This window comes from Dermacentor albipictus, unplaced genomic scaffold (assembly GCF_038994185.2).
Source record: "Dermacentor albipictus isolate Rhodes 1998 colony unplaced genomic scaffold, USDA_Dalb.pri_finalv2 scaffold_14, whole genome shotgun sequence".
Classification (NCBI taxonomy): domain Eukaryota; kingdom Metazoa; phylum Arthropoda; class Arachnida; order Ixodida; family Ixodidae; genus Dermacentor; species Dermacentor albipictus.
Window position 1 is genome coordinate 6272422 of NW_027225568.1, and position 12178 is coordinate 6284599.

The window sequence follows — 12178 nt, forward strand, 5'->3', positions numbered from 1 at the left end:
ACCTGGAACCCGGGGCCCATGACCACCGCCCCCCCCCCCCTCCCCTTCCCCGCCGTTACTACGCCACTTCACGTACCTCACCTTCCGCACCTTCGAAATCACTCATTCTGCACATAACGGCGATGCGAACGAAGCATCGCAGCAAATGTTTTCTTCCATGCCCTTTTACTCGTGCCCCCCTTATTGAAGTGTCAGCAGACCGCACCAGCCAGATACAGCGCCGCCAGCAGTAATCTCATTCTCTTTATGTATTTTTTTTTTCTTTAACTTCAACCGCCAATAGTAACAGCGGCCGCTCGGCCGCATCCGCACTCCGGCATCGGCGGGACGGCAACGCAGCGCAAATAAAAGCGCTATCGGTGCGCGACAATCGTTGCACTGACCGTTGCCGCGTTACTCTCTCCACACCAAACAACGGCAGAAGAGCAAGGGCGTAAATTCGCAACAAGCATGCGTTGTCTTTACCCACATTAATCCACTACTACTACTAGTACTACTACTCTCTCCTACGCTCTTTTTACTCTCTCCTCTCTCTCTCGTGCCCGCACAGTTTATCGTTTCTATTTGCTTGTCATCATTATATTGAGAGCGAAAGTAGCGGCTAACCATTGGCTATGTCGAAGCATCGTGACAGGTTTCTTGCAGCCAATGATGAAACACGCCGCGACCGTTCAATGGTTTGAAGTGTTTGAAGGTGCGTAAAGGAGCGGTAGAACGACACTGCTGAGCCTGGATATAGACAGACGAGGGATGTAACCGCTGCTCTGTAGCCAGAGTGGTGGATATTATTTCGAAGCTTTGTTGAGCAGGAGACATCCATTTGAACGACACAACTTCTCTCAGACATGGACTCGTAACGAAGCGTACGTCGTCGTCCAGCGGTCATGCGGTATTTTTGACGAGTACTCCTCGGGCATGTAGTTCCGTACATTTTACCGACGTCTTTGTGCGTGTGTGTGGGGGGTTCGTACTTACAGCTTTGTTGTGGCTTCTCGTGGCAAATTTGTGTGCTCTTCTGATTGTGCGCTCGCATCATCGTGCAAGGAGAAAGAAGTTTATTCTTGGCTGTACGTAAAGTGAATACTCTCTGGATGCAAACACTGCCTTCTCGGATATCTGTTTTATTTTTCTCCTCGGTGAGTAACGCATGATGGAGGTCAGCTGCTTTTAATTTCCCTCATGATTTTGTGCTTGTGTGACTACGTCGGGCGTTTGAGTTGCTGTGCACGTACATACATTTGTGCTCCTACAGCGTGCGCTGCGTTTCAGGAAGGGCTGCGGCCTGTTCCGGAGGACCAGGCAACACGCGACAGCCATCCCTGACCGGCTGCTTTGTGTAGCAGCCGGTAAAGGCCGATCCACACGACGGACCAAATTGCTCTTTTGGACCGCGGTCCGCGCATCACGTGATGGGACGTCACCAGTTTGTGCGTACCGCCGTTGGCCCGCGCAAGACCGCGGCCCTCGCGGTCCAACAAATCGTCGAGGCTTTTCCCGCTTCAGTTTTGGCGGCGGACCGCACGCAAACCGCAGCGATTTTGGCGCAGCCAGCGAATGTTGTCCGGCAACAGAGTGTCTTGAGCCAAATCCACTCTAGTTTACGGCTCGGCAAAAGCCAGTCAAGCCAGTCGTTTCATGTCCGCCGTTCCGCCTACATGGGCGCTATTCTGGACACGCATGGCGGCTGCACAGCCGCCATTATCCGCCATATTTACTCTCTTATTGGCTGTGGCGAGCTCACGTGCCTAGAAATTTTTGCCGGGAAACGGAAGTTTTGCGAAATGTCATTTTGCGTTTTCATCAAGATGACGAAACGTGACCTGGAGCTGCAAATTTTATGGACTAATACATTTTTTTGGTCCTTGGCAGATATATTGTGATGTTAGTGCTTCAAAAAGAATGTAAGCGGTAGCGTGCAAAAGCCGGTGCAATGCATCTGCGATTGCGCGAATATGTGGCGGCGATCCAAGATATGCGCCGTGCCAGCTTGCTGATTGGCTGAAGGAATATCTCGTGAGGAGCGTCACAGGAAGGGCTGTTTCGTAATCGTCATTTTGACGATGCGTGACGTTGCACTGGGCCGCCATTGCTGAGATTTTCCGCCATAATTTTTGATGCGACGAGCCGCGCGAATTATGCTAATGAGCATCCATATGCAATGGCAGCCGAGAGGAATGCGTATCGCCACATTTTCCCCATCGTTTGGCGCCACGAAAATCTTGTTCATAACGCGTGCTCATAGTATTTGCATCGCTCTCGGGTGGGGTTGGCATTTGTGTTTGGGGCCATCATTTTTTTAAAGAACGCGCTTATACAAAATAATATTGGTTGAACACAGCAAACTTTCAGCAATGTTGTCCACTTTTCACTGCTGCATTTGTATTGTAATCGAGATTAATGCCTTTACGCACAATCAGACGTTATGACAACGGCCTCTTTCTAATTTATAAAAAAATGGCTGTGGCTTAGGTAAGGTTAAGCCCAGGATGCGAAGCATACTAGCCTTTATTTTAGTTGTTGAACCACTGTTTAGCCTGGTGAACTGCTGTTGCTTGGCTATATTTGGTTCGGCTAGACGAAGAAACAACTCATGCATTACTTCTTCGCCTTCAAGAGTGGAACGCGACAGCGTTCCCGTCGACCCGCCAAGGGGTGTAAGACAATGGGCTACAGGGCAGCGACTACGCGCCCCGCATTGGACGCGTTGAGCGTCGAGCAAAGCAGCGTTCGGCGCGGCAACGAAATGTGCGCCTGAGCAAGAGACGCACGCCTTAGAAACAGCTCGTTTCTAAGGCAACACCGCATTCACTAGAGGCGCTTTTGTACCGCTTTGAAGCATCGTACTCGTGGCTCAGTGGTAGCGTCTCCGTCCCACACTCCGGAGACCCTGGTTCGATTCCCACCCAGCCCGTCTTGGAAGAGTTGAGCCAAGGCCACTTCTCCTCTGTCGTGACGTCACGGTGTCACGTGATTTCATGGCGACACCGCCGCGCCTGAGGAGCTGGGTTGAGCTCTCGTAATATGCTTCGCATAAAAGAAATGTACGCAAGGCGGCGCCTTGAAGTTTCCTCCCGCGGTGCGAGTAACCAGCGAAATGAACAAGAGATGGCAGCGCCGGCGCTTGCGTCGCGCTAGTGGCTATCTCTGGCGCCCGCAACGCTATCGGTGATATTCGGCCGTTTCTCAGCCACCCGAGTCGGACTGAGCCACTTGCGTTTCACGAAATAGCGATAACGTGGCCTAGAGCGTGCGCGCATCACCACTAGTAGGTCGCGTATGTTGTCTCAAGCAAGAAAACAAGCGCGTTGGTGGATGACTCATTGCATTTTCCGGGGACACGCATACTAGTTATTGAAGCAGACGACGGCTTGTACGCAGCAGACGACGGAAGCGCGAAGCGTTTTCGACGGAACAATCATACGCTTTGAGATAGCTGCTTTATTTTTACTGCGGAGGGAAACTGTTTTGCTTTACCGATAACGCTACATTCAGAGTCTTCAGTTTCTTAGGCGAAACGTCAAGTTGGCGTCACGTTACGTAAGCAAAACTGGGCCACCAGCGCCATTTTGTTTGCGTCGCGCCTACGTCAGGCACCGAAGAAAATGGCGGAATGTCCAGAATAGCGCCCCATATGCGTCCAGCAGATATATTTTTTAAACACCGTGTCCTCTTGGAGTGATTAGGAGGTTTTTTATTTTGTATCCCTCGTTGAGCAGTTCCCTGCTTTGTGGGACTCGAGCCGGAATGATCGCAAGATAACGCGGAAAAGCGTTGGTGTAGTTGGTTGGTCTGCTCTGCCGTCTGCTCTGCCGTCTCCTATGGCGGTCCGCCGTGTTGATGTGCTCTGCGCCGGACCTGACCGCGGCGGGCCGTGACGTCGCATCACGTGACCGATTGGCCCCGCAGACTTGGGCCGTCGTGTCAACGTTACTAGACTAGCTTCAGTTTTAAAACTCGGCGCCGTTGCGCGGAACCGCCACCCGCCCGCGCTTTCGTGGAGCTGCAGTCGCGCCCAGCTTCACTTCCTCACTAGCCGGCTACGCGGGCGAGCCGGGCTAAGCACGCGGTGCAGCGTTGGTGTATTCTGTGGTTCGTTGTTGACAGCGAATTTTAGCAAGCATGTCATCCGTGGAACTGTAGCCTTCGCCGAGTTTTTTACGAATATCAGCAGACGATGCCGACGTGCTGCGTACCTGGCTGAATAGGCCGCTATCAGAGCGATGTCAACAGTTCGGCGCACCACTTTTTCTGTGCCCCCAGCAATGCGACGCTTCGCTCGGCATGAAACAGAGCGACTCAGCGTGCCGACCGGGAACTCTCTGCGAAATCAACGGCACGCGCTCGTGCCACTGCTCCCGCGTTCGTCGTCGTCTTCCACAGCTGGCTGTGTGGCCGTTCATCTTTCCAGCGTAGAATTTCACTTCACTTCTGTCGTCGTAATGGGAAGGCCGCGTTAACGGGGGTATGAGCCATTGCTTAAGGGAGTATGAGCCACTCATGGTCTTACGTAACGGAAAGATTTAATTTCGGAGAAACCTAATTTCGAAGAATCACAAGCGGCAAACCGCAGGCGAAGGTTGCTAACCACGCCGCCGAGCAAACTCGAGACATCTAACGCAAGCGACAACTGCGGACTGCAGGACGCGAGAGAACGACGTCACTGACGGTACGTCAGTGACGTCGTTCTCTCGTGCAGACGATTGTGTGTGCAAAGTCATAATTGAGAAATACTTTAATGAACCATCGGGATTAACCCGGTGATAAACACAGGGGCCGCAAGTTTTAGCTTCACTGAATAAGCATCTTCACGGAATGAAAAATCCGACTTTTTTTTTTATTGTGGCTTGTGTGTACAAAGACCGACCTCATCTTTCTTTTTGTAGCGCTTCTTTGGCGTGGTGAGAAGCTTCGGTGGGGATGAAAATCATCCTACAATCACGCACTTTGGCCAGATATTCAGGCTCGTGAGCTTAAACTGCGCGAAACGTTAAGACGACTGGAAGAAACACACGACATTTAGAAACGCAGCTTGTGCGCTTCGCTGTATGCGTTTCTTCTTTTCGTGCAGTTTACCCTTCTTTCAGTATTAACGAACTGGCGCAATAAATCTTATTGCTGTAGGTGGACACCGCTTTCTCTTGTTATCATTAATTCGGACAAGGACGAACGCCAGCGAGCGTGAAACATGAGCAAACTGCCCGTCCGCACGTGCTCAAGGCTGTGACGAGGCGTCTGCAGTGGACAGTGGAGCCCGATGGAACAGCGGTGCCCTCTGGCGGCTGTCACAGAAGTGGCGACAGCGGCTGTAAGCGCGCGGGCGGGGAGTTCTAGAACTGAAGCTAGTCTAGTAACGTTGCGTCGTGTGGATCGGCCTTAAGGGGCGACACGTTCGTGCTTGTCCTATCGCGGTAGCAGCTCGCATCCGCGCTTCGTACTTTCTTCTTAAAAGCTACGCAATTAACTGCGGCAAGTTCTACACTGAACGACGTAGATTCCATAATGCGATCTTTCTGCAACATGTTAGCTAGAACAGTGCAGACTTAAAGCGCGAAATCTTTTTTTGAACAAGTTCAGTGAAATATTCACGACCCTGTATATTGCTCCGGCAGTGCAGCGGTGGCGTAGACGTAGAACACCCGCCTCGCGTGCAAGAGGTCCGTGGTTCGAATCCCGGCGCCGGCAATTATCCACCGGATTAAAAAAAAATCCGCGTGTTCATAAAATTGCACAAACAGGCCTGGAGTGTGGCCTGATCCCAGTGACCAGAACCGGTAACGCACTCCCTCACCAGAGCAGGATTGGCCACCCTGGTGCAGTACTTGGCCACAACCTCCTATATGAACACAACAATCAGACCCCGGCCCTCAGTCCCCAGCAGCTGCGAAGCAACTGACCACTAGGTGGTCAGACCTGCAACGCAGCAGAGGGTGCTAAGAATCACTGGCTCCGGACAGGCCGTCAATGGAGTATGAACCTGGCAACGTTTAACGCTAGAACGTTATCTAGTGAGGCGAGTCTAGCAGTGCTATTCGAAGAATTAGAGGGCACAAAATTGGATATAATCGGGCACAGTGAAGTTAGGAGGTGAAAAGATGCATATATATATATATACAGTGCTAAAAAGCGGGCACGTCCTGTGCTACAGGGGCTTATCGTAGAGAGTCGGATTCCTGATTAATAAGACTATAGCTGGTAACATAAGGGAATTCTATAGCATTAACGAGAGGGTGGCAGGTCTTGTGAAACTTAATAAGAGGTACAAAATGAAGATTGTACAAGTCTACGCCCCTACATACAGTCATGATGACCAGGAACTCGAAAGCTTCTATGAAGACGTGAGAGAACAGCAATTTACAATAGGCAGCGAGGCACTGGAAGTCGTAAGGGAATACACCTACTTGGGGCAGGTAGTGACGGCGGATCCGGATCATGAGACGGAAATAATCAGGAGAATAAGAATGGGCTGGGATGCGTTTGGCAGGCATTCTCAGATTATGAACAGCAGGTTGCCATTATCCCTCAATACGAAAGTATATAATAGCTGCGTCTTACCAGTACTCACCTACGGGGCAGAAACCTGGAGGCTTACGAAAAGAGTTCTACTCAAATTGAGGACGACGCAACGAGCTATGGAAAGAAGAGTGATAGGTGTAACGTTAAGGGATAAGAAAAGAGCAGATTGGGTCAGGGAACAAACGCGAGTCAATGACATCTTAGTTGAAATCAAGAAACAGAATTGGGCATGGGCAGGACATGTAATGAGGAGGAAGATAACCGATGGTCATTAAGGGTTACGGACTGGATCTCAAGGGAAGGGAAGCGTAGCAGGGGGCGGCAGAAAGTTAGGTGGGCGGATGAGATTAAGAAGTTTGCAGGGACGGCATGGCCACAATTAGTACATGACCGGGTTTGTTGGAGAAATATGGGAGAGGCCTTTGCCCTGCAGTGGGCGTAACCAGGCTGATGATGATGATGATGGTGATATTGCTCCAGCCTAAAGTAAATTGGTGCAGCCAGACGAGTGATAAAAGGAGAGAGAGAAACCCACCCGTTATGTTGTTTGCTTCCGCGGGCTGAGTAGCTGTCGTCTGCTCGACACGTTGTAGCGTCGTTTGCATCGTTACCGTCCCTCTCTCTCTCCATTTTATAGGCAATAGGGCGCTGGGGAATAAAATCGGTGTTACCGCCACCGAGCATTAAAACTATGTGCACCAGACTGAAACACTTGTCAAAGCTCCATGCAGCTGGGAAAGGTTCTCCGACGCGACTAGCATCCGGCCGGCGCGCGGGGTCGCTCATTCAGGTGAAGGCGACGCTAGCGCCGACAACTTTCCTACATAAAAAGAAAAAGCCTCAGCGAGGAACCCATGCTGGACCCACTCCCAATATCCATCTCTCAATCCTGCGATAACTCAATTAGGGGTGGCAGTAGCTGAATATAAAAACAAATAAAATAAATCTGCCCCACAGTTTCCGGACGTTAGACCCCGCCATTCATTTCAATCTTATTTCTCCCAAACAAATACTTTTTCTTCTCTTTCGCATAGTATTGATTCATTGACAACAGCGTGCACTTTCATCGTGCTCATTGCCACTGACTATATATACGTTCCCCGTGATTGCAAGGCCTGAAATGTGATGCACTATTTGCTAGATACGGCGTGATGCAATGTACGCGGTCGTCCACTTCCAATTTGAACACAGCTCCGGGCGGCCGGCGTAAAATCCCTTGATAATTTGAAAGTAGCGACACTCTTTGAACTCTGCCGCCGCCGCGCGACCTCCTCGCCTCCTCCTCACCCCTTGCGCGTTCCCCCGCGAAAACCAGCAGTTTTGCCCCCGTTTTTCTGCCCGACGATTCGTCTCCCTGCCGTTGCCTTTGGAAACGCGCGGATCTTGAGTTTTGCTTGTGTTTTTCTTTTTCGTTCGCGCCATTTTCCTCCTGATCACGGCTGGCTCGGCGCTTTAGCTCGGCGTAGCGGACGTTGTACGCTGTGTTTCCTGCTCTATGCGCTAGCGCTATGCCGGGCTGTCGCGCATATAACTGCAGCAAGAAGCTTGAACATCGTTATGCCGTTATGATACCACAAGGAAAGCGTGATGGCTTGCGCAGGAAGCAGTGGCTGCATCACATTGGCCGAAAGAACTTTATTCCGACAAAGAGTAGGGTTGTTGGCGAGCCGAGGCGTCTTTCTTATAGCTCGTAGCAAAGCGTCCCGTAATGCTGCATTTTTTTTTCACTCTTCCGGCCTGCTCACCAGCGTTTTTGTTGCGGTTGTCCTCAGTATGCTAAATATTCTGGGGCGGATCCATCACCTCGCACGTCGCTAACTGTTAGTCAATCGGAAATGCAGCATTGTAGATTTTGCTTTGCGCCTTGTAAAAATTAGTGGCAAGTATACCCGTGGCATTGCAAGTGATGAGCGTTAGCTAGTCAACATTGAGTTTTTAATTTTAAGGCGAAAGCCTTTACATCTCTGTGTTTCAAGGTTTTAAAGTGGGATTATCACTTGACCCAAGGAAAGCCAGAGATGACCCAAAGCATGCCCATCCCTGTATAAGAGAATGATTACCCAAGGTAATTAATGAATCATTAGGGATTGGCATGAGGTGGATTAGGGAGGATTAAGGTTTATTAGAGTGTACTATAGAAGATTAAGGTGGATAAGGGAAGGTTAAGGTCGAATAATATGGATTAAGGTGAACTATAGTTGATAAAGTAGGATTAATGCCGATTAGGATGGATTAGGGTGGATTAGGGACCATCGAGCAGGATTAGGTTTGATAGAGGTAGATTAGGGTGTATTAAGGTAGGTTGGGGCTATTAAGTACGAATAAGTTGGATTAAGGTGCATGAATAAGTATTAAGGTGGATGAAGGAGCATTAAGGTGGATTAAGATGGATTAGGGTTGACAAAGGAGGACTAAGACCGTATAGGGTAGACTAAGGCGCATTAGAGGCGATGTAAGTTGATTAGTTTTTATTCAGGTGGATTAGGATGGACTAAGGTGAATTGGGGTTCATTGAGTATTAAGACCGATTAGATTAAGAAACAAAAATCTACTGAATCCACTTTCATCGAGCTTAATCCTCCTTCATTCACTTTTATCCACCATAATCCACGGAAGTCCTCCTTAATCCTCCCTTATCCACCTTCATCGACCTTAATCTACTCTAACCCTCCTTAATGCACTTTATTCCTCATTAATCAACCGTAATGCTTCCTCATTCACTTTAATTCAACCTATTCCATTATAATCGTTCTTAAATCACCTTAATCCACCCGAATCCACATTAATGTACCTTAGTTAACCCTAATCCTCCTTAATCCACAATAATGCTCCTTCATACACTTTAATTGACCTTAGCCCACCATAATCCTCGTTAATGCACCTTAATCCTCCTTAATCCACCATTATCCTTCTTCATGCACTTTAATCCACCCTAATCCACCATAGTCGTCCTTAATGCACCTCAACGCACCTTCATCCACCCTAATTCACCTTCATCGACTTTAATCTAAACTAGTCCTGCTTTATGCCCCTGAATTCACCTTCATTCACCCTAATGCACCTTCATCGACTTTAATCCACCTTACACCTCCTCAATACACCCGAATTCATCGTAATCCAATCACTAGTCAATCATTACTTTGCTAATTATTAATCATCACTTATACGCGGGCGCATATGCTTCGGTTCGCTTCCCGCCTTCCTTCGGTCACGTGATAGTTTTTGTAGCTCACAACGGGAATTTGAAACAGGTCTAAGGCTATCGCTTAATAAGCCACACACAAAGGGATGTGTCACAAGCAATACTAGATCAGACGCACGAAGTAAAGCATCTGATCATGTAGCAGAAAAATTGTCTGGGGTATAGAAAAATTGTCTGGACTCGCCTCAAAGCTCCCTTTACAGCGGTACACCCAGTTCATAAGGCTTTAAAAAAAAGCCAACCTCCTCATAAACATTGGCTCCAGCATTACCGATGTTGTTATTAGCATTTCTCAAAAGTTTCAACCGCACTGGGGCGCGCACTTAGCCCAAAATAACACGCCTCCATAGAATCCTGTGGCCTGTCCGCGGGAGCCCCGGAGGAAAAGCGCGCCGTGCGCAGCCGGTGGGCGAGGAGAATCGAGGTAGAAAGCGCCGTGAGGAGGAGAGTTTCGCTACTTAAAGTAGTGACACGCTTTGACGAATGCCGCCTCGTCCTCCAGCGCTCTGGCCGAAGCCGACGCCGCGTCGCTATTTGCCTAATGGCATCACGTGGCCCCTTGCGCCGGCTTCGTTTGTTTACAGTCGCGCTTCAGTGCCATCTTTGCTCGAGAAGCGGCGCTTGCTGGCGGCATTCCTTCCGTTCCTATTCTGTGTTGTTTTGATCTTGCGAACGCCTTCAAGGATGTTTTGTGGCATGTGCGACGTCGCTTAACGTAATTTTTTGTTACCATGACCTGCTGCGCGTTCGGGTGCCAATATAGTTTTAGCAAAGGCAAGAATATGTTCGCGATACCGTCCGGTAAGCGCAAAGGGTTAAGAAGAAAGACATGGCTTCACCAAATCGGGAGGGAGAACGTCCGACCAACTTCCTCCGCGCGACTATGTGATGTAAGTTAAGTCTCTCTCAGAATATTGTATGTGCCAGGCTTGCGTATTGTGCTGCGGGCAATAACGTAGTAGATATTGCACAGTTCACTGTGCATGTTGTCATTTGTACGCACGCTTTAACATGATTTTTATGCAACGTCTGCTTTCCTTATATGCGCACTACGTGGTCGTGTTAGTCATATTTGGTGCGCTTAATCGTTTTGAACGCCAACCGGCGTGAGTTCGCGGGCACGCGAGGTTGCGTGCGATAACGTGATTACGAAATTTTAAGATTCAGCGCAGTCCTTTTGATAAAATTTCAGTCTCGATCATGAAAGCGCCTCAGGAGAGCAACTCTCTGCCTTTTCTGGTTACTTACTAGCCTTCTTTAGCTAGACTAGCTTTGTTTGCCACATTTGTTCGTGTTCCTCGTTGGCGGTCGCCCGGTGGATTTGCGATACAGAGGCACCGATGAAAAGCGTGCGTGCTCTCCCGAAACCGTGTTACGCGGTGCGTTCGTCGTCGAGCGACCGCATCATAGGTAATTGAGACGTATGTGCTAATTCGTATGAGCTTTAAAGTGTGCGAACCTTAAGATGCGGCGGTGGAGCACTCGCAATGAAAACGTGCGTTCGCCCGCCCGTTCGCTGCCTTGATTAGTCGTCGTTGGTGCTTAGTCGTTTGCTCGTTCGTTCGCGCGTTCGTTTAGTCGTTTGCTCCCTCGTTTAGTTCGTGCGCTCACATAGTCGTTCGCTTGCTCGTCTATGCCACTATTAGTTTCTACAGTCACTACGCCTAATTGAGACGCGCTTGCTGTAGGACTCTTAGGCTGGTGCGTTTATTTACGCGTTCAGACAATAAATGGTGCACACGGACTTGTGGCTGCAAAGGCAAATCTGTAATGCATCTATGCTGAAAATACACTGTTAACTTGCAACTCCAATGCCATTTCATATCATTTTAACCTATGGATAAAACATCATTTCACTTGTCGCAATTTCGGCCGCGTCATGGCGGGGGGATTTTTCGTGCGATCATGACATCACTATTAAAGTCATGTCTCGCAAATGTTACTTCGAAGGGAGTGCAACCGTCCTCAATGCATGCACCTCAGCGCAACTCGGTTCGCGACACGTACGTCACTTAGTAAACGGACGAACCAACGCACGATGAAGTGTTATTCGTGATAAGTCATTAACCTGAAAAAAAAATACTGAAGGCCACAGTGGTCTTGTTTGAGATTTAGCCAAGCATTGTTATCGCGCTCCCGCTTCGCACACGAATGCTAAAAACTCATTTTATTTTCTTGAGTACGCACAGTCCCGACTCGATGATCGGCGCGCGGTATTTCTGTCGGCGTTGAGACACGAGGAACATAATAGCACCAGCGCCCACCTCTGAGGCTTTGCGCGCGCTTAGATTGGCAAGCACGCACGTTGGCGGCACTGCATCTTGTTATACACTTTCGAACCTCCAGAGCAGTGATCTCCGTCAGCATTTGTACGTCCGTCATAGCTGGTACGCGCCGCGAATTCACATGGCAAGGGCGGCGCGGATTCTTTAGGCTGAGGGCTTGCTGGAAGCCAAGAGGTTG